At 34.7% G+C, this 21,267-nt stretch overlaps 1 pseudogene; it reads right to left on the reverse strand.

Moving 5' to 3' along the window:
• Nucleotides 1–7,951: 7,951 nt before the first annotated feature.
• LOC108287673 lies at nucleotides 7,952–8,611 on the reverse strand (annotated as a pseudogene).
• Nucleotides 8,612–21,267: the final 12,656 nt, after the last annotated feature.

A 21,267-nucleotide genomic window follows, 5' to 3' on the forward strand; every position in this document is an offset into this window, starting at 1 on the left:
AAAAAACGAATAAAACCAAAAAAAAATTTCATTATTTGACTTTTTTTGACCATTCAGAAATGTAATACCATACTGGCTCTCTGGCTGAATACAAATGGGCAGCAAGAGAGATTAATATCACAGCCTTAGTTTGGTAAGCCCTTTATTAAATCATTAATCTTACTACTATTTCCATCATGGCTAATGATATACAATTGAACCTGAATAACGTAAGGATTTAGGAGCGATGATCCTGCATACAGTTGAACATCTGTGTTTAACTTTTGACTTCCCAAAAACTTATCTACTAATAGCCTACCATTGACCAGAAGTCTTACTGACAACATAAACTGTCAATTAACACATATTTTACATGTTACATGTATTATACACTGTATTCTTACAATTAAGTAAGCTGGGGAAAAATGTTAAGAAAATCATAAGGAAGAGAAAATATATTTTTCATTAAGCGGAAGTGAATCATCATTAAGGTTGTCATTGTTGAGTAGGCTGAGGAGGAGGAGGAAGAGTAGGATTGGTCTTCCTGTCTCAGGGGGAGCAGAGGTGGAAGAAAGCTGGATAAAAGTGGATCATGCAGTTAAAACTCATGTTGTTCAAAGGCCAACTGCAATTTATTTTATATTGCTTTAAATCTACCAGAAAAACTCAGCATCAATTATTATATATTCTTTTTTTTTGAGCTAGCATTGTTTTAATAGCTCAAAATCCTACATAACTTGAAAGTGAAAAGTGGAAAAAATGAAATTTATCTGTCTACCTAAGCATCATAGCATATCAACGCATTATCTAAATTTGTGGATAACAAATAAATGGTGTTTTGTGCCTAAATTGATCAATTTGGGTATCATCAGTGACAATTTCTTTTAATTCTGTCCTGTTCTCTATTATATTTGCATAGTTGTAATTACTACACGATGATAATGGCTCATTTAATGTAACTTTAAATGATGTTGGTTTAATTTGAGTAGCTTTTTAATTAAAGTAAACCAACATTTGCTGCTTCATTGCCTAACAGAATAAATTAGGAGTGAGAGTAATACATGAATATGAAAATTGTATAATCTAAAGATGATGACTCAAGGTCCTTCTTCCATGTAATTTTTCTCCTAGTGAAGTTGAAAGGAGGCTTTTAATTGTTCTGTAGAATCACAGAGTAGGGTTTCTGCTGCCTCCCTCATTATGCTACTACGGTTTAAAATAGATTAGAAAGTATTCAACCTTGAAAGAAAGAGCCAAGTCCCCACATACTATCTAGTGTACACAGCTGAACAGTCTAGATAAATAAAATATACATATATGTAGGGGACTTATAATCGGTGAGGAGTCATCTGGGTTTTTTTTTTTAAACAGAACTTATATTGGATCTAAAAACTCATTCAGCAAGCACCTATTGAATGCCTACTATGATTCACACTGAATAACATTCTCAGGCCTGCCCTCGTAGTGCCTCTGTTCTAGTGGAAAAAGCCAGGTAAGAAACAAGCAAGCAATTAAATGTATGGTTTGTCACATGGTAACAAATATTAGGAAGAGAACAGAAGGAAGGAATTGTGGTGTGGGGATGGCTACTATTTTATATGGGAAAATCAAGAAATAGACTTTGGGAAGGCGATATTTGAGTATAAAGAATTAAATGAAGTGAGAGAGCAAGCCATGTAGATATCAGGGGAAGATGTTTCCCAAATAGAGAGAACAGCAGGTGCAAAGGCCTGATAATGGGAGTGTGCTTAGAATTTTCCATGAAGATGGAGAAGAGTAAGCTAGTGGGTATTCCATAAGGGCAGGTATTTTTTTTTCTGCTTTTACTGCTGCATCTTCAGCAGAAGAGACACTGTCTAATATATAGTAAACACTAAACAAATATTTGCTGGATAAATGAATGTATGGGGACAGGGAGAAAGAAGAGGCTGTAGATCACATTGGGCCTCATAAGTCCCTGTATGAACTTTGGATTTTACTGAGTAAAAACAGTAGCCCACGATTGCTGGGTCATGTGGTAGCTCTGTTTTTAATATCTTTAGAAACCTCTAGACTGTTTTCCTTAGTGGCCGTACCAAACTACATTCCCACCAACAGTGTACTAGGGTTCCTTTTTCTCTGCACTCTTTCCAACATTTATTATATTTTGACTTTTTGATAGTAGACATCCTAACAGGTGTGAGGTGATACCTCATAGTCATTTTGATTTGCATTTCCCTGATGATTAATGATATTGAGTAATATGACATATTTCATATACCCATTGTCCATTTTTATGTCTTCCTTGGAGAAATATCTATACAGGTATTTTGCCCAGTTTTTAATTGGGGTTTTAAAACTTTTTTTTTCGAGACAGAGTATCTATCAGTCTATCACCCAGCTAGCATGCAGTGGTGTGATCATAGCTCACTGCAGCCTAAAACTCCTGGGCTCAACCCTTCCTCCTGCCTCAGCCTCAGCTTCAAGGGTCACTGAGACTACAGGTATGAGCCACCACACCCAGTGGACACTAGATGTTTAAAATTCCTCAAAGGACACAATCCCAACTTCATTTTTTAATAACCTGTATTGTATAGTCCAAATTATCTTAGGATGAAAAGATATCTTTCCATAGTTATTGATTCCATATTTCCAAAAGCTATATGTGCATCCATTCTTAATATAAGACAAATAACACTCACAATGTAATTTGGTCATCATTATCTAAGATTCCAAGTGCAGGCACTATTTTATGATTTTTTAAGTCTCCTTCAAAACCATCCCCAACAAAATGAGTCAGGTTTAGCTTTTTTCACTTATGAGATTTAGTATATAAGTAGTTTATCAGTATGCACTATAATTTGATTTTTAAAATATATATTCTAGAAGACATGCAATCAGAAGAAAACTTCATTAGTCTTTGGTATAATTCCTAAGGACAATAACACTTAACAATAATCAGCTTTTAAGAAATATTCGTTTATTGTAAACACGATGCTATATAATCTTGTAAATGTCACTTGAAACCCATAAGGTAGATATTACAATTTACAGTTTACATCTAATCATATTAGAAAGCTGTTACAATTTACATTTTACATCTAATCATATTAGAAAGCTAAGGCTTAGCAATCTTAAATATTTACTCATGGTTAAGTAACAGTGCCTAGCTCCTGAGTCTATGTTCTTAAAACATATATTTTTAGTGATTACAACAAGGTAAGACCTGACTATAAGAATTTATAAAGATATCAATGGCCATTAAGAAGGTAACTTTTTTTGGTTTAAAACTCTGTCTCAAACTTAAGTTAGAACATTTTTGTATTTTTATTATCAACACTGGAAAACTATGGAAATATTAATTTGTATTAGATTGCCACATTATACAAAATTACAAAAAACTGCTATAGATCAAAAACATAAAAGAGTTTATCCCCAGGGCATTTCACTGAACTTTTATACTCTTGGGATAAATATAAGAAAAAGGAATAGTGAAATCTTGAAAAGTATTCAGACCCATTTCAACATCACATGCGATTCTGGCATGCTTCTCCATTTATTTCTCCTTCAGGGTTTTCACAGTATTGATGACACACCCATGAAAAAGGGAAAAATAGTCATGATTGAAAATATGGATCTCATTTAAATGCTCATGAAAATTCCAATTTCAGCCTCAATATTTGGTGGATTTGTGTGTGTGTAGCCAAAAGACATAAATTTATTTAATGTGAAAGCTGGTAAAGTTGGGTTTTTTCATTTAAAAGCATGTTGAGTTAAGAGTTAGCCTCTTTGCTTTCCAACTCAAATATCTTTGAAGTTCCAGAGATCTTATGACAATGCTGAAAATTAATACAACTTATCTAAGGCCAACATTTGGAATGTGTTTCTAGCTATAAGGCTAATGGAACTAGTTGAAGAAAATCCAGATGGCCCAATGATGCTTTGCCCTTAAGTAAGACAGAATCCCTTATTTAAAATAATGGAAAAAATAGAGTAGGAGACTACATTCTTTTTCCATTTTCCCCCACAGATCTGGGGTAAAAACCAAAATGAGTGACATTCTCTTGCATAATTCTGCTTTTCTGGGATTTCAACGGAGTGCCTAGCATCTTTACAATCGTATTGAAGCTATATCTGCCAAAACATAGCAGGATGTGGAGTAGCGAGATGCTCAGGATGGAAGAAAGTTGTGCTAGCCTGTAAGTTGTACTCTTTGCCTCTAGTCCCCAGAAAAAAAGAGCAGTAAGAGTAAGAGCTTGGCTGCTCATTATGAGGGTGGGGAAGAGTACCTTTTGTCATGTGTCTATAACTTTAGCCCTACAGAGAACCAGGCAGGGGTGGCAAGAAAATCCTTGATTCATGCTCATAGATTGTATTTGCTTCTAGAGTCATTTCTTATTGTCAGGAAAAAAAGAAAAAAAAAAAAGAAAAAGAAACTCACAATGAAAGGATTCTTTCCTAAAATTTGAATAAGATATAATTTAGTCTATTAAAAATGCAGCTCCCTTTTCAAAACTTTTCCGTTCAGCTAGGAAAGTTCTTCAGCACCATTTTTGGCACTTGCATTTCTTTAAGCAGCATTGAAAGGGTGAAGAGCTCTGAAAGCAACCAAAAAAATAAAATTAAAAAAGCCCTTTGTAGAACATATTGCACCAACTGCTTCCAATCACTGGTTTCCAATTACTGTCAAAGAAGAATTCTGTTGGATTCTTTAGCTATTTTCTTCTTTATCTTGATTTTGAATTTTTAAAAATGAATAATTTAGAGAGAACTGAAATTGTCATCTATAAATTTTATCATTCCTTCTTTGGATAGCTATGGTAAATGACTTGAAGGTATTCATAATACATGTTCTCACTTTCTGAACAAATTCCTTGAAAACAGTACAAAGAGTTATGTGCCAATTTTCTAGAAGATGAGATTGTGAAATTAAATCATTTCTATATGTGGGAAAATTATACAAATCTACCAATACTAATGGTATTTGTCACTTTTAGAATTAAGGTTTGACTCCTATCTTGATATAAGTCCAAGCTCATACATCTACTCTCAAGATTCTTCCACCAACTTAGTTGGGCCCCTCATCCTCAAAGTTTTTCCTACGTATATCATTGGTGAATAAATAAGATGCTGTTATATTGACTGCCTGTTTTTAAAAAATGGAATGTAATAGAATTTGATTGTTTATGTTCAGGTTACTTTTAATAAAATTTTACAGTCTCTTCTCAGTAAGAGCCCATAACACTTGGGTCATAAAGTGGACAGAAAAGGTCTCTGAGTCTCTGGTAAGTCTCCTTATTTCCTTAAGGGAATACTCTCAAAGGCCTTTTTTTCAGTAAAAACAAGTAAGTTGATGATTAATTTTTATGAGAACGAATGCATCAAACCTCAGAGTCCCTCTTTTCATCAAAAGTTTCATTTTCATTGCAGAGTTTGATTTGTAGGAGACTAGTTTCTAGATAGAGCTGAAAATAAAAAACTAAAATCTGTGAAAGAAAAGTCTAACTTTGCAAGCTACTCTTTATCATCAAGACAAAGCCCTCTGTCTGAGATTTTGCCCTGTGATGCTTCATCATTTTTCCTGTAAGAAGGGAAATAAGAATTCATTTCTGAGTGCAGGGTATTCTGAGCAACTCCTCCAACTGTCTATGTGAGTAACGGGCGAGAAATAATTTAGGGTTATTTCCCATGTTACTAAAAAAATTTTTTTTAATGTATTCAAATACCCTATTAAACACTGAAAACTGGGAAGGAAATGTTTGGAGCAAGGTGTCTTTGTAAAGAGTGCAGCATTTGTTAACATTTTCAAAAAACATGGTGCCCTGAGTAAGAGGAACCACACCCACAACATAGCCTTTCAAGTGTGACCTTATCTGTACAAGCAGCATGACTATTTTTTAATCAATTCTATTATTCCTGAAAAACACCATGTATTTTAGAAAATTATTTTCCACAATTGGATTTTAAATGTGTCTTCAAAAATATTGTTTTCAAGAAGCCACTGTTGAGGATTTCTCAGCACAAAAAAATCAGCAAGAATAATTTTTTAGCCACCTTAACAAATGTTTAAGTAAGTATCTAGGCTGAGCACAGTGGCTCACGCCTGTTATCCCAGCACTTCAGGAGGCTGAAGGGAGTGGATTGCCTGAGGTCAGGAGTTCGAAACCAGCCTGGCCCACATGGCAAAAGCTCATCTCTACTAAAAATGCAAATAAATAAATAAATAAGCTGGGCAATACCAGTTATTCAGGAGCCTGAGGCAGGAGAATTGCTTGAACCTGGGAGGCAGAGGTTGCAGTGAGCCAAGATTGCGCCACTGCACTCCAGCCTGGGCAACAGAGTAACACAATCTCAAAATAAATAAATGAATATAAATAAATAAGTATCTAAGTTCAAGCTCTTAGGTTCCTGTTACTAGTAATTCATTCACAAGTTGGGATGTGTTCCATTCTGCTTTCTTCACTCCCTAGGTCATTGTGAAGTGCCCAGGAGAAAAAGTTGAGTCTATTAAGGACCTTAATGATTTCTGGTGGGCAGCAATTTTTATCATTATTATGTGGTTTTCAGTGATATGAGTGGAAAATAATGAAATTAAGCCGGAAATGGTGACTTCTACTCTAGAAGTTTGGTAGTGTAAAAGTGGGAGATAAATGAGGAACTCAAAGAAATAAACACAGTCATAAAAACATATTATTTAAATTGTTTGGAGAAGCAAAATTTGGGCTTGATTCAGGTTTAGTGCAGGGTTCTTCTACCATGGAACTATGACATTTGAGCTGGATAATTTTTTGTTAGAAGGATCTTCCCTATGAAGATGTGGAACAGATCCCTGGCCTCTACCTATCAAAGGACAGTAACACCTCCCCCATACCAGCTGTGACAACCAAAAGTATCTGTAGACATTGCCAAATACTGTCTAAGAAGTAAAGTCACCTCCAATTGAAACCTACTGGCTTACAGAAAGAAATATTTTCTTTGTGAAATATATGAGTTCCGGACTCCATGTTTATATCCCTTCCACAAACACTCCTGTGCTTGTGGAAGCTATTTTTCTCTATCCTGGATTTTCCCTCTGGAGTCCCCCTCCACAAACACTCCCTTCATGTAAGCTTCTCTTCTCCTCCTAAACTCCATCTCTCTCTATCTCTCTCTATTCCCTTCCACTTAGTGTGGAAGCTGCTTTCCTCTTCTGGATTCCATTTATCTGGATTCTCTCACTCAGTGTGAGAGTTAGCTGTTTATTTCTCTCTCCTTCTCCTGTTTCTCTCTCTTTAAATAAATCACTTTCTACCAAAAAAAAAAAAAAGAAAGAAAGAAAGAAATGAATTCAAGAAATTGACCCTGAAAGAAAGGTATATGATGAGGCAGGATTGCAAACATGCAGATGGGATCAAAGGCACCTACGTGGGAACTCATTTTGGAAGGAAAAAGGGGCAATTATAGAAGGGAAAGAATGGGAGAAGGGGTAAAGAGATTTGAAGAAAGACAAGAGGCAAGTTGACAAATTGCTTTATTTTAGAAAAGTACAGAGGGGACCCAGGTAGAAATTAGGAGTTGAAATTGGAAAATGTCCATAGCCCATGCTCTAAGAGGGAAGTGAACAAAGTGTCAGGTGAATTGTGGCTCTATGAGAACACTGAGGCTCTATGTACAGAAGAAGTCAATCAGAAAGGTCATATGGCTTCCTTCTAGAATACTCAGCCAACTGAAATTATTATGTGACTTCCTCCAGGAAAATTTAGTCTCCGGAAGTGACAACTGAAGAAACAGATTTTGGTGTTCACCAAAAGTTGGGAATCAGCAAAGCTCACAAGCTAGAAAGTCAAAGGAGAAATTATTTCTGTGATGCTATCAAGAATATTAATTATAATGTTTTACAAAAAAAAGTAGAAAGGCTCTGGTAGATACCAGAGGATTGGGAAATAAGAAAAGGGGGGGTTTTTTGGTTTGTTTGTTTTCCCTGATTCACCAAATCTTTATTAAACACATGCAGTTACTGGGAGGGGACCATGATGCTGGATACACTTTCAAAGTCGATCTTCTCCACAATGTTCTTAGGCTTCCTGCTTTCTTCTTGGCTACAGATGAAGATCTGCCCTGACTCATTCATTGGCGCTTCAGCCATATTTTCTCATCCATACATTCAGCTGGCTGGTTGTCAAATCCCAGAGCATCTGAGCCAGCAGCCAGCAGTAAATGTGCTGGTTGAGTGATATCCATGACATGGCAGACAAATTTTCTAACAGCCTTTAAAGCTACTTATACCTTCTATAAGGGTCATGTTTTCATCCAGAGCTTGCCAGAAGGCCTGGAAGTGTCAAGTCTCCAGCAGATCCCCCAGGTACAAAATCTGTCAGATCGGCTGCTTTTCTTGATGTGTTCGGATGACCCTGTACTTGAACGGGCTGAAGTAGGGGTGGCATAAGTTGGTAAGGGCCTTCAGTAGCATCTGGGCAGTGACCGTGGTCTGAAAGAAGGCTGGGCTAAACTAGTACAGCTTCAGGACAGCCAAGTTGGCTTCTAAACCATAGGCATTCTCCTTGGCCTGCATCTCCACATAGCTCTCTAGGGTAGCCAGGTTCTCAGAATTATACCTGTGGATATTGTTGAGCAACTTGCCCAAATTCGTTCTCATCTGCTGAAACATCGCCATGACTACAGCCACCTTCCACAACTAGGGCTGGAACAGGGAAGGTTTTTAATGAGAGAGAACAGGTTCTGTAAGAGTAGCAATAGGAGAGGTGAATGGAAGCATTGGTTCAAGAGTAGAGTTTCAAACCCAGGCATCTTCACTGACCAGGTGCAATAAAGAGCCTAGAGATGTCTTTGGAAAGTGAGGAGGGTGACAAAACTGTAGATTCAACGTATTGAAAAAGTCATAAACACGTATACTGAGATAACCAAACAAAATGTTAAGAAAAGATATATAGAAAAATAAAAATGACGTTAATAAAAATAAGGCCCTTAAACTCAAAAAACTTTTAAACTTTTACAGTGTTAACTATGTTGACTTTTAAAAGAAAGAACTTTATAATCCATCATCTGTATCCAAAAATACTAAATCAAAATGTTCTATAAAGTGCCCACAAAATAAACTACTCAAACTTTAAATATGCTTAACCATTTTTCTTCAAATTTGGCTTCCTTTTCATTTCTCATTAGGAGCCGAAATCCTGCCAATGTTGAAATGTATAGTTTTACCTATTTTTAGTTAAATTAAAGTTTAAATACATTTTCATGTTTTTTTCTTTATACTCCCATGTAAAAAGATCTTGGGCAACCTATTCAAGGTTCTCCCGAACAGGTTAGGATTTTGTTCAAACAAGAAAAAGTTAACCTCGCTGCCATTCTTTGGTTAATGGAAGAATTAATTTTTTACATATTTCTGATTACTTTTATCATAAAGAAAGTACAGTGTGGGGAAAATAGCTTCTCTAAAGTGATTTAAATCATTTCTTTACATTTAAGTTTAATTACTTTGTGCTTTAGCTACTTCTCATGCAGTATTTTAAGACAAATTCAGGTAAGACATAGCTACAAAGTAGAGGAAAGGGCAGCCCTTTAAAACTAGGCAGATAGGAAGGAGCTGGTACATTATTTCTGTTTTAACCATGTCTATAAATGACCACTAAATCAGGCTTTCTCACCCTGAAAAATAATTTTCAATTTTTACTTTCTATGTTTATGCTAGAAAAATAAAATCTACGGAATATGGTTTTTTTTGCTATACATTCTCCTCTCCTTATTCTGATTCTTCATTTTACCCTTCTATTGATGTCACATCTTAAGACCCACCATATTAATCCAGTCTTTTGGAGTGTTTTTCCTTTTCTCAATTTTGACAAATACCGATCAATCACTAATGAAGACAAATAGAAGTCACTGTGAATTAATTCAAACTGTTGATACAGCCAAAGTACAGAAACAAAGGCAAATCATCTAAAATGACTTTCAATGTTTACTAAAGCTAAACAAATGCCTATAATGCAGATATTTCACTAAAAGGTATATATTCATAAGTTAGTATCTATGTCCACAAAAAAATGTTCAAGGCTGTTCATATTAGAATTATTCAGAATGTCCAAAAACTGGGACGACTCTAAATGTCCCTTAATAGGAAAAAGGATAATGGAATATTGTGCTGAAATAAAAAGAACTAATTATAAAAAAAAAATAATGTGACTGGATACAAGATAAATGCTTTTAAAAATCAATAGTACTTTCAAATAATAGCAATGAACCATCCAAAAATGAAATTAAGAAAACAATCTTATTTGAAATAACACCAAAAGGAATAAAACAAAATACCAAAATATAAATTTCACAGAAAAAAAATGCAAGATACATATAGTGAAAACTATAAAACATTGTTAAAGGAAATGAAATAAGATCCAAATAAGTGTAAAGACAGCCTATGTTCACAGATCAGAAGACTTAACATTATTAAGTTGTAAATATTCCCAAAATTGATCTACAGATTCAATGCAAACCCTATTAAAGTTCTAGCTGCCTTTTTTTTGAAAACATTGACAGTTTGGTCTTATCATTCATATGGAAATAAAAGAGACCCAATGTAGCTAAAACTATCTCAAAAAAGAATAAAGTTAAAAACGTGCATTTCCTGATTTCAAAACCTACTACAAAGCTAGAGTAATCAAGACAGTGTTGTAGTGGCATAAAAATATATAAAAATCAATGAAACAGAATTAAGAGGTCAGAGATAAACCTTCATATTTTATGGTCAATTTATTTTCAAGAAGGGTGCCATGATAAATCAATGGGAAAAAAAAATATCTTTCCAGTAATTGTTGTCTGTAAATTTTGTTATCTACATGCATAAGGAAATTTGGACCTCTACTTCACACCTTGCAACAAAGCTAACTCAAAAAAGGTCATATACTTAAATCTAATAACTAAAACTGTAAAACTCCTAGAAGAAAATATCAGAGTAAATCTTTGTGACCTTGGGAAAGATTTAAGTGAACATTTCTTCAAATAACCTATACGACAGGCAATAGTAATTTACGGGAGCATTTCTTCAAAGAAGCTATATAAATAGGCAATAATAAACACATGGAAGAATGCTCAACATCATTAGTTATTAGGAAAATACAAATCAAAACCCAATGAGCTATCACTTCATACCCACTAGCATGGCTATAACCAAATCATATGGACAACAGCTAGTATTGGTGAGGATTTGGAGAAGCTGAAATTCTTGTAAATTGCTAGTGTGAATGTACAATGGTGAAATCATAGAAAACAGTTTGGCAGTTCATAAAAATGTTAAACATAGATAATAACCTGGCAGTTGCACTCCTAGGTATAGAGCCTACAAAAATTAGAACATATTTTCACACAAAAGTTTCTGCAAGTATGTGCATGGCAACATAATTTATAATAGCCAAAAAGTAGAAACAACTCAAATGTCCCTCAACTGATGAATGCATAAATAAAATATAATATATTCATAAAGTAGAATATCATTCAGCAACAGAAAATAATGAAATACTGATGCATGCTACAGAAAGGATAAACCTTGAAAGTATTATGCTAAGTGAAAGAAGCCAGTCACAAAGGACCACATATTATGATTCAATTTACGTGAAATATCCAGAACAGGCAAGTCTGTATAGAGACAGAAAGTAGGTTAGTGGTTGCCTGGAGCGACAGCAGATTTGAAGCTCAGGGGGCATTAGGCAGGAATGGGGAATCACTACTGGTTTGACAATTTGAGATTTATTTGGGGTTTTTAAAAATGCACAACTGAGGCTACAGCCTAATTATTTTCCTTTGTTGCCCTTCCTTTTCCTGATTGACAGTTGTATTCTTTTCTCTGAATCCTCTTCACTGGCCAAAGGTTGGCAAATAGAGGCAACTCCCAGGCCAGTGAGCTTTACTTGGCATGTAAAAGAAGGAAAGGGGTGGGAAAAAAAATGACTTTCTGCATTTAACTATAAAAAAAAGTTTATGTTTAGTTTGGTAGAGGTGTTATGTATAATGCTTTGTTAAAGAACCTTTCTGTGCTACTGGTGAATAGGGATTGATGAATGGGAAGAGTTGAGTCAGACCAGTAAGCCCGTCCTGGGTTTCTTGAACATGTTCCCATGTAGGAGGTAAAACCAATCCTGGAAGTGACTATGAACTTCCATAAATAACTTTAATTTTAGTATAATGACGGCCTTGGATTGTCTGACCTCAGTATCTAATAAATAACATCAAGTAACATCTGTATCAGGCCTTACTAGAACATACAGTTGAGTGGCAGTAAACAAAATAAAAAGAAAAACATGCGTGTTAAAGTCTGTGCAAGAGAAACTGGAATAAAAGCCTAAACAGGAACAACTTAAAAATTAAAAAAAAAACCAACTACTGATACATGCAACATCACAGATGATTCTCACAGACATTTTAATGAGCAAAAGAAGCCAGAAACAAAAGAGTATATACAATATTATTCCACTGATATGAAGGTCAAGAACTTACAAAACAAATCAAAAGTAATAGAAACCAGGATACTGATTATCTCTCGAAGGATGGATATTGACCAAGAAGGGACACAAGGGAAACTTCTGGGATGCTGGAAATAGTTTGCATGTTGACTTAGATGGTTTTTATGTAGGCATTTACATATGAAAATATTATCAATCTATACACTTACTAGTGTACTGTATGCCCTTCTAGAGTTTATCTGTTCCAACCCAATTTAAAAGGTTGTTTTTTTTTTAAACTATATATGTTAGCACTTTCTTGGCCATCTAGATATAGTAAAATAGTAGATTGGCATGCTGTTAAAAAGACAAGTTTTAGAGATGAAAAACCTTATTCTGATATTGGTTTTTCCGCTCCTTGGTTAATGATCTTGGATTAGTTACTTAATACGTATGATTCTCTCAGTGTTAAATGAAGATGATGATGGTAGCTGCCTGAAAGTTGTCTCGGAAGAAAATGCATATGGAAGTATTTGATAAGTTACAAATGTTAGTAGATTTATTATAACTACATGGAGAATGCAAAACTCACATATTTTTCAAGTGAATATATTTGGGATTTTCTAATTATTTTTATAAAGACAGGATCTCACTCTGCCACCCAGGCTGGAGCGCAGTGGTATGACTGTGGCTCACAGCAGCCTTGAAACCCTGCCCTCAAGCAACCCTCTTACTTCACCTTGGTAAGTAGCTAGGACCACAGGCACGTGCCACCATGCCCAGCTACAGTTTTAAATTTTTATTTTATCGAGATCGGGACTCCCTATTTTGCCCAGGCTGGTCCTGAACTCCTGGGCACAAGCAATCCTCCCACTTCGGCCTCCCTAAGTGCTGGGGTTACAAGTTTGAGCCACTGTGCCTGGCTTCAAATTTTCTTAATTTAGATATCTAGTATAATAACTCTCTAAATTATGCTTTGTGCTGATGTAGTTGGACTCTAGGAGGGATGTAGAAGAAATAGTCAAGTGGAACTGGTGGTTGTACTTTTTGTAATAATATTTTTTGCTACATTTCCCAGCAAAGATCTCCTCATGAAGATCCACAGGAGAACTTTCTGTATTTTTATATCACTAAATCTCTGGTGATTTTTTTAATTTATGAAAACTGATCATGTTTTCATCTTTAAGATGCCTGCAGAAAACACAGAGAAAAACGTGTCATCTTGGCAAGGAGTAGGGCTTCAGGACATGTATTTTGTACACTGTGGTCATTCAGCTTCATTCCATTTTCATACTCATATTCTCACTCTACTTTAGTTCTCTGACTTTGGCTTGTTCTGACACATTATATGTCTTGAAAATCTGTTTTAAATCATCTTTAGAAAGAGATGCTATAATGAACAAACAATAGCAATAACAAAGCAAAGTAGTTAAATCATAATCCAGTTTGCCACTCATATCTACTACAGAAGTTAAGAACACAGACAGCAATACCATAATAAGAAATGTGCGTATGTATAAACACAGAGACCGTGTTCCACAGAAATCAGTGAAGGAGCTTTTATGGTGCCCTTAAGCTCATTTTAATACCAGAAGTCTACTGACTAGAATAGAATCCTCAGAGGGACAGGGATCTGGGTCTATTTTGTTTACTTGTCCAATCTCAGCAGCAGGAACAGTGCCTACCTCATGGTAAGTACTTAATTAAGATTTGTTGAATTAATTACCACTGCATGTAAAATGTAGTTTTTTACTTCCTTGGGGCCACGGCTACAATTATACCAAAATTCTTTCAAACTACCATGAAAATGTAAGGTATACATGCATGGTATATAAGAGACAGAATTATGTAAAAAGTACCTCACTGACATTGAGCAAAGCAGTTAATTATTTGGTTTTATTTTTAATGGAGTTGTTTTAAATAGAGATAATAAAATTGTCTAGTCCAAAATGGAATTTTCCAACTAAAACACTATTACTCTCAATTCTACAAATATATGCTCAATTATTCTTTCCTTATATAAGTATAATGTATTACTATAAGAAAACATATAACTTATTTTTTTATAAAATGCCATTCCTATACATCAGCCAGCCATCTTGATACTTCAGTTTCACATGAACTATCCATTTGGTATTTCACGAAAAAGATGGAAAGGAGACTTTCATACGTCAAAAGACGTATGAGGATGGGAAAACAGAGGAAGAGAGAATAGCAATAAACATTCTGTAAGCTAGAAAGTGGGCAGATAAGCAAATATCAATTCAGTAGGCCTAAATCCTGAGTCAGCAACAGGAAACACTGAAAACCAAACCTGCTCCATGCTACAGAACTCTCAAAAGACTCAAAGACAAGCAGCAACAGGTGCTTTTGGAAGAGGGTGAAGGAATAGGGACTTAAAAGAAAAATGGTTGGGTAAAAGCACTGTAAGAAGTAGGTGCTTTCTCAAAACTTCTTCACTATCGCATGCTACTGAGTGAAAGCACTTCCTTTACCCTAGCAAAAGACTAAGTTTAGTTTCTGGAGAGGGCAAATGGAAGGACTTTGACCAGGGAATGCCAGACATACATGAGAGTATAATTTTTGAACCAAAAATGGGCATTAACTGAACATATGCTTACTGAATGCTGAATTTCGCAATCTTTAGGATACTGGCAGCCAGACTTTTATCCTGCAGGCAGAAGATTGGAAAACATTCCTCAGAGGAATATGACTGGCCCATGAGTAAACATATAAAATAATGACATTGGGTTGCCCCAACACACAACCTAGTTAACTATCCTAAACTGAAACTAAATGTCAGTGGGCCCCACTCTCATACCAAGAGTTTATAGTTAGCTTTTAGTGTATAAGCAAGCAATTGATTTTTGTATATTTACCTTATAGTCTGTGACCTTCCTAAGTTAGCTTAACAATTGTGAACAGTGTTGTTTGAAGCTTTGTTAGAATATTCTACATAATCAATCATATCATCTGTGAATAGAGATAGTTTTGCCTTCTTTCCAATCTTTATTTTCTTTCTTGCCTGATTGCAAAGGCCAGGACTACATTAAACATAAGTGGTAAAAGTCAGCATCCTTGTTTTGTTGCTGACCTTGGAGAATAAGTATTTGATCTTTCAACATTAAATATGATGTTAGCTATATATTTTTCATATATGGCCTTTCTCAGATGAAGGAAATTCCTTTTGTTTATAATTTGATGAAATGTTTTATCATAAATGGATATTTAATTTTTTCAAACTCTTTTTATGTCTATTAAAATAATCTTTAATGTGGTGAATTACTTGATTGGTTTTTGAATGTGAAATCAACTTGGCATTCCTAGAACTTATTTGCTAACATTTAATTAAGAATCTTTAAGTCTGTGTTCATGAGGAATATTGATGTGTATGTATTTATATCTTTTTTATTTATATATTTTTATACATTTTATTTTTTATATCTTTTTAAATTTATATTTATATCTCTTTAAGGTATTTATTTAAATATCTGAATTTTAAATATTTTTCATTTTTAAATAAAAAATTTTAAATATTTATATTTATGTCTCTTTAAGTGTGTATTTTTAATGTTTCTGTCTGGCCTTGGTATCAAGGTGTTATTGACTTCATGAAAAGAGTTGATTGGGGGTACCATTCTCCACTTTTTGAAAGATTTTGTGTAAAATTTGTATTGTTTTTAAGTGCTAAACAGATTTCACCAATTAAGCCATCTGGGCCTGTTTCCCAATTAGCTTTTTAGTCTTCTACTAAAGACATATAGACATCTTAAATACAGACTTATAGACATCCAAGGATTGCCCCAATGTGAACATTAGAATCAACTGGCAAGCCAAGAAGAAACACATCCCAATAGCAGAGGTTTGCTTGTCTGTTGTGGCCTAAGCATCAGCATTTTTTAAAAGCTCCCTCAGTGATTCTGATCATACCTAGTGTTGAAAACCTCTCCTGTAACGTGGAAGCTAGAGACAAAAACAACCAGAAAAGAGTAAACTAAAAGAAACAGGTTGTACAAGGGAACGACAACTCTAAAGAAGTTATTGCTGATATCATCAGTAACATGAGAGAAGATAGTGATACCATGAAAAAACAAACAAGACACCATAGCAAAGACCATCCAGAGACATCAAGAACTACATGTACTGCTTTCAAAGATGTGATATCACATAGAGGTTAGGTTTTAGACTCAGATATTAAGCAGAATTGATTGCAAGTACTGGATCCCCACATTTTACCTGCTTTGGGACCTTTGATTAGTTACTTAAGTTCTTTGACACTCTGTTTCCCTAGCTACAAAACATCAATAGTGATAGAATCTACCTCATGGGATTGCTGTGAGTAATAAACTGAATAATACTTAGAAAGTAGTCAGGAGAGTGGTGGCATAGTGAATTCATAGTGTGTGACAGTCACTCAAGTTTCTCAAGTTTAAACTCCTGTTGATTGTTACTTGTTATTTTGAGTCAAGGAGAACTAATGTCCTTGGCAGCATTAAATTTAATAAGCTATCTAACTAGTGAATTACCATCCAAATCTAAAAAGCAAACAATACGTTAGTCCATGGAGAAGAGTAGAATGAGGGGAAAGTATGTAAAACAGTTATTTTAATGAAGTGAGTATGCATTTCTAAAATGTGTCCTCATTTACCAAAATTAGCTTGGAAGCCACTTGATCATATTTCCTCAGTATTTGGCACAAGTTCAAATATGCCACAGAACCCTGGACACTCAACAGCATCTGTGCAGCAAGTCAGAACAGACTAGAAGAGTGGCTGTATGAGATCATTCATTATATATTTTCTAAAGCTTTAATCTAGTTTTATTTTCAATATTCTCTATTTCAGTGACATTTATACTTGAAAACAAATAACGATTAAGTGTACAATTCTCTACTGCTGCTGAAGATATTGTTCAGCCTCCTCAAGGCTAGAAGGAAGATTAAAAGAATTCCCGAAAGACACATTGTTTGGTCCATACCCTTAACAGATGTGAATTGGCATTTTCATTATCGTCATCATTATGTTTTAGGTTAGGACTAGCTAATGATGAACTTGAAATTTCCAACATACAATGTGTGAATGTTAGTTATCCTGGGATAGCTCTATATCCCCTAACCTCAAAACATCCATATTTTGGGTGTTTTGAGGTTAGGGGATATAGAGCTATCCCAGGCTAACATATATATTATAACAAATACATATATATGTTATAACAAATATAACATATATATTTCTAAGTGGATGTTTTGAGGTTAGGGATATAGAAATATATATATATATATATATATAGTAGAATAATTATAGTGTTCATTAGTACTAAAGAATGCAGAGTTTTTGGACAGATCATTTGGTCAATCCACATTCATTACTTACAATGATTTGCATAGTCGAACAGCCAAAAATGTGAAAATAACTACTGTTCAATAATTATTTAGAGTAAGAAAACAGGAAGATTCTTAAGTGTGACTTAAATGACAAAATGCCCTTTCCTGGGTATTTTTATCTCATTGATTATTGGAGATGAGAATTACATGCTCTGAGTTAGGACCAAGTCCCATCCGTAACATCATTCACTTAAAATCTTCTTTGTCAAAAGAATATATATTGCCTTTTCTCACTGCATGGAGGCTGTCAGACAAGGCAAACATCAAAAAAGTTCCACAAACCTCAGAAAGAGCCTAAAAATTATGTTTCTTAGCTTTCAATAACCTTCATTTGGAATTTTCAGACCTAAAATTAATAGTACTGAGATGTGTTCCAGAACAATCTTTTCTGGAAATTAGCAATAAAACAAAATATTATAATTCCTCAGGTTACAAAATACTTGCAGGAAATGGCCCTTTTCATGCTCTATGAGCCTGGGAGAATATGTAAAACCTACAAATTGTCTGTTCCAAGTAGTCTCTACTGACAATCAAATAAAACCACCCCTCATAGGAAGACATAAAGTTTCAGTTAGTGTCATTTTCAGAAGATAGCATCACTTAAGCAATAATATCTTTAAAATAGGAAAAAGTAATCGGTAAGGTCATTACATACCAGGCATCTGGGCAAGTGCAGGCAATCTTCTTTATCTTTGTATTCTTGGGAGCATCTAGCCTAGTTAGAAAAAGAAAACAACACCAGGAATATAATAATGATTTTAACATTAGGTAAAGGGCTTGAATCGATTTCTTTTTAGGGCTATTCAAATGAAAAATACATTCTCACACCAAGAACCCTAATTCTGAGATTCCATTTCTACCTAGATGTCTCTTGGATGATGCTTAGATTCCTCTTTGGATAGAGAGGGATTGTTAACTTTTAGATTCAAAAACCCTACTCATGTGCCTCTGTCAGATTTCTGTGGGCCAAACAGTTTCAGCCAGGGCTCCCAGAATACATATATGCCCACCAAGAATTGTCGAGAGTCTAAATCATTTGAAGAACTAATATCCTACTGAGATTTTCACACTGGAAAAGTTCAGAGACCACTCTTTACTATATGTTGGAAAATGAGGCTGAATGTGTACAAATGTATATGAATATTTTTGTCTCTTCTGCTCCTATAGTGCTTTACTTATTTTGTCTGTACTTTCATTTTCTAAGACAATCTCTGAAAGAGATTTTACTGAGATTAATCCGTAAGATGGCTGCACTGATGATCACACAACACTGCCCTACAGATTCCCTCCCAAGTAGAGAAAGAAGACCAAATTTACAATTAGAACAGTACCCTCTGCCTTGATTACTTCTCTCACCGATGGCATTTTTCCTGGAAAACTGTTAAGTAGCTGACCTGACTGTTCATACTGTGGCTCCCACAAATATCCATGTTTTTCCAGTTGCCAGGAAGAAAAATCTTAGAAAATTCAGAAAGCATTTCACCAAACTGGTGGTTTGGTGAAATAGATGTAATAATCCCGTAAACTGATTCTTAATAAGCGGTTTGCTTAGATAATTATTTCCTGTTTTGCTCTACAAATAAATAGCAACTGAATTTTATGTGGGTATGATCAATAATGCAGATTCCTTATTAAGTTAAATTACATTCTAATTCCTTCACACTTGCCATTGATTGATACCACTGTGACTCACCAAGATGACAAATTGATTTCCAAAAATGTCTTTGTAGAGAGAGGAGCAAATATTTATTTTTAGAGAAGGCAGAAGGGCCATACTCTTTCAAAAAGAGGTCAGCTGGCCTGAAAAAGAGCCAACTTCAGTTGTATAATGAAAACTGACCCAGGCTCTGAAATCTCACTTGGAGGCTTCCAACAAGATTTCATCACTACTTGGACTATGGTATTTATATGGGATGGTCTAGTTTAATAAGCTGTTTTACCAGCTTCTTAACTTTCACTGAAAGTATTTCTCCAGAAGCCAAGCCCTCCAATCTCACTCCTTTGTGGGTTTGAAGTATTAATTATTGTTTAGATTCTACAAAAACAAGTAGAATGATCTGTAAGCTTCTATATCTGTTGGTTCCTAAATTGCTTGGCCATAATTCTATTTTGTTATTGTTGTTTACTCCCTTGTTGCTTATTCAGCAGGAAGTTCAACATTTTAGGGAGTTAAAATAACCTATAGATCTCCCACAAGCCCTAATTCTTTAAAGGGCTAGCCGTCTCATTTTATAAAATATGCTACTAGTTCCAGCTTAACATCAATAACAAAGGAGAAAAATGTATTAAGTCACATGCATGAACCAAATTGGCTCAAATCATAATTTAAGTCAGTTTTAAAAGGTGACTTTTATGTTAAATTACTTTTACTACTAATTTTTCTAAAGTTTTAATATCAAATATGTATTATTTTTATCAAAAGAAACAGTGACAAGAAATATTTACCATATTTTACCAATTGGAAAAGCAAAGGTCTTATTCTAAATTTCTATTGTTATCAATATATGGTTCTTATAGGATTGTAATCATTGTGCACATACCAGGTGACTGCTATTTATTAATTAGCAAAGAGTTTTCCATGTACCTCTATAGTACACATATTTGTTGGATCTATAGGCCATAAAATATTTTATTAATAGAACACAATTAACTAACTCACTTCCCAATATTTAGACACTTGTCCTGACTTTTATAATATATACATTATGATTAGGCACTGTATTAGTTTCCTAAGATGCCATAAAGAGGTACCACAAACTAGGATGGCTTAAAATAACAAAAATGTATTCTCTCTCAGCTTTGGGAGCCTAGAAGTCTAAAATCAAAGTGTTGCCAGAGCCATGATCCCTTTGAATCCTATGGGGGAGAATTCTCCCTTGCCTCTTCCAGCATCTGTAGCCCCAGGCATTCCTTTGTTTTTGGCAGCATCACCCCAGTGTCTACCTCACATGGCCATCATCTTCCTATCTCCCTTCGCTCTTAATGAGAACACCAATCATGATGGGTTAAAGTCTCATCTGACTCTTGTATCACTCCAACTTAACTAATTGCATAGGCAACAACCCAATTTCCAGAGGAGTTCACACTCTGAGGTTTCAGGAAGGACATGAAATTTAGGGGGAAACTATCTAAACTTGTACATATACCCTGAACCATTTTTTATAGATATGCTAGCATTCTCAGCTTTCATGGGATGAGAAAATAAAATGCTCCACATTTTCAAAATGCATATTTCCAAAAATAAATACATATTTTATTTGTCTTAGCTTTCCAATCTGTAATTTCTGTAAAAAAATGAATTCTGTTTTTCATATTGTTTTTAAATCCCAATTCTCCCACAGAAATAAAATTCAACTACTATCCACTTTATATTTAAAAGAATAAAAATGTTTTATAGCAATCATAAATTTAGTTTTATGTCCTCCTAATCAATGTTCTTTCTTTCCAGAGACAACAAATTTCCCCACAGATTCCTATCTATGACAGGAGTTTGTG

This window comes from Cebus imitator, unplaced genomic scaffold (assembly GCF_001604975.1).
Source record: "Cebus imitator isolate Cc_AM_T3 unplaced genomic scaffold, Cebus_imitator-1.0 Scaffold351, whole genome shotgun sequence".
In the NCBI taxonomy this organism is placed as follows: Eukaryota; Metazoa; Chordata; class Mammalia; order Primates; family Cebidae; genus Cebus; species Cebus imitator.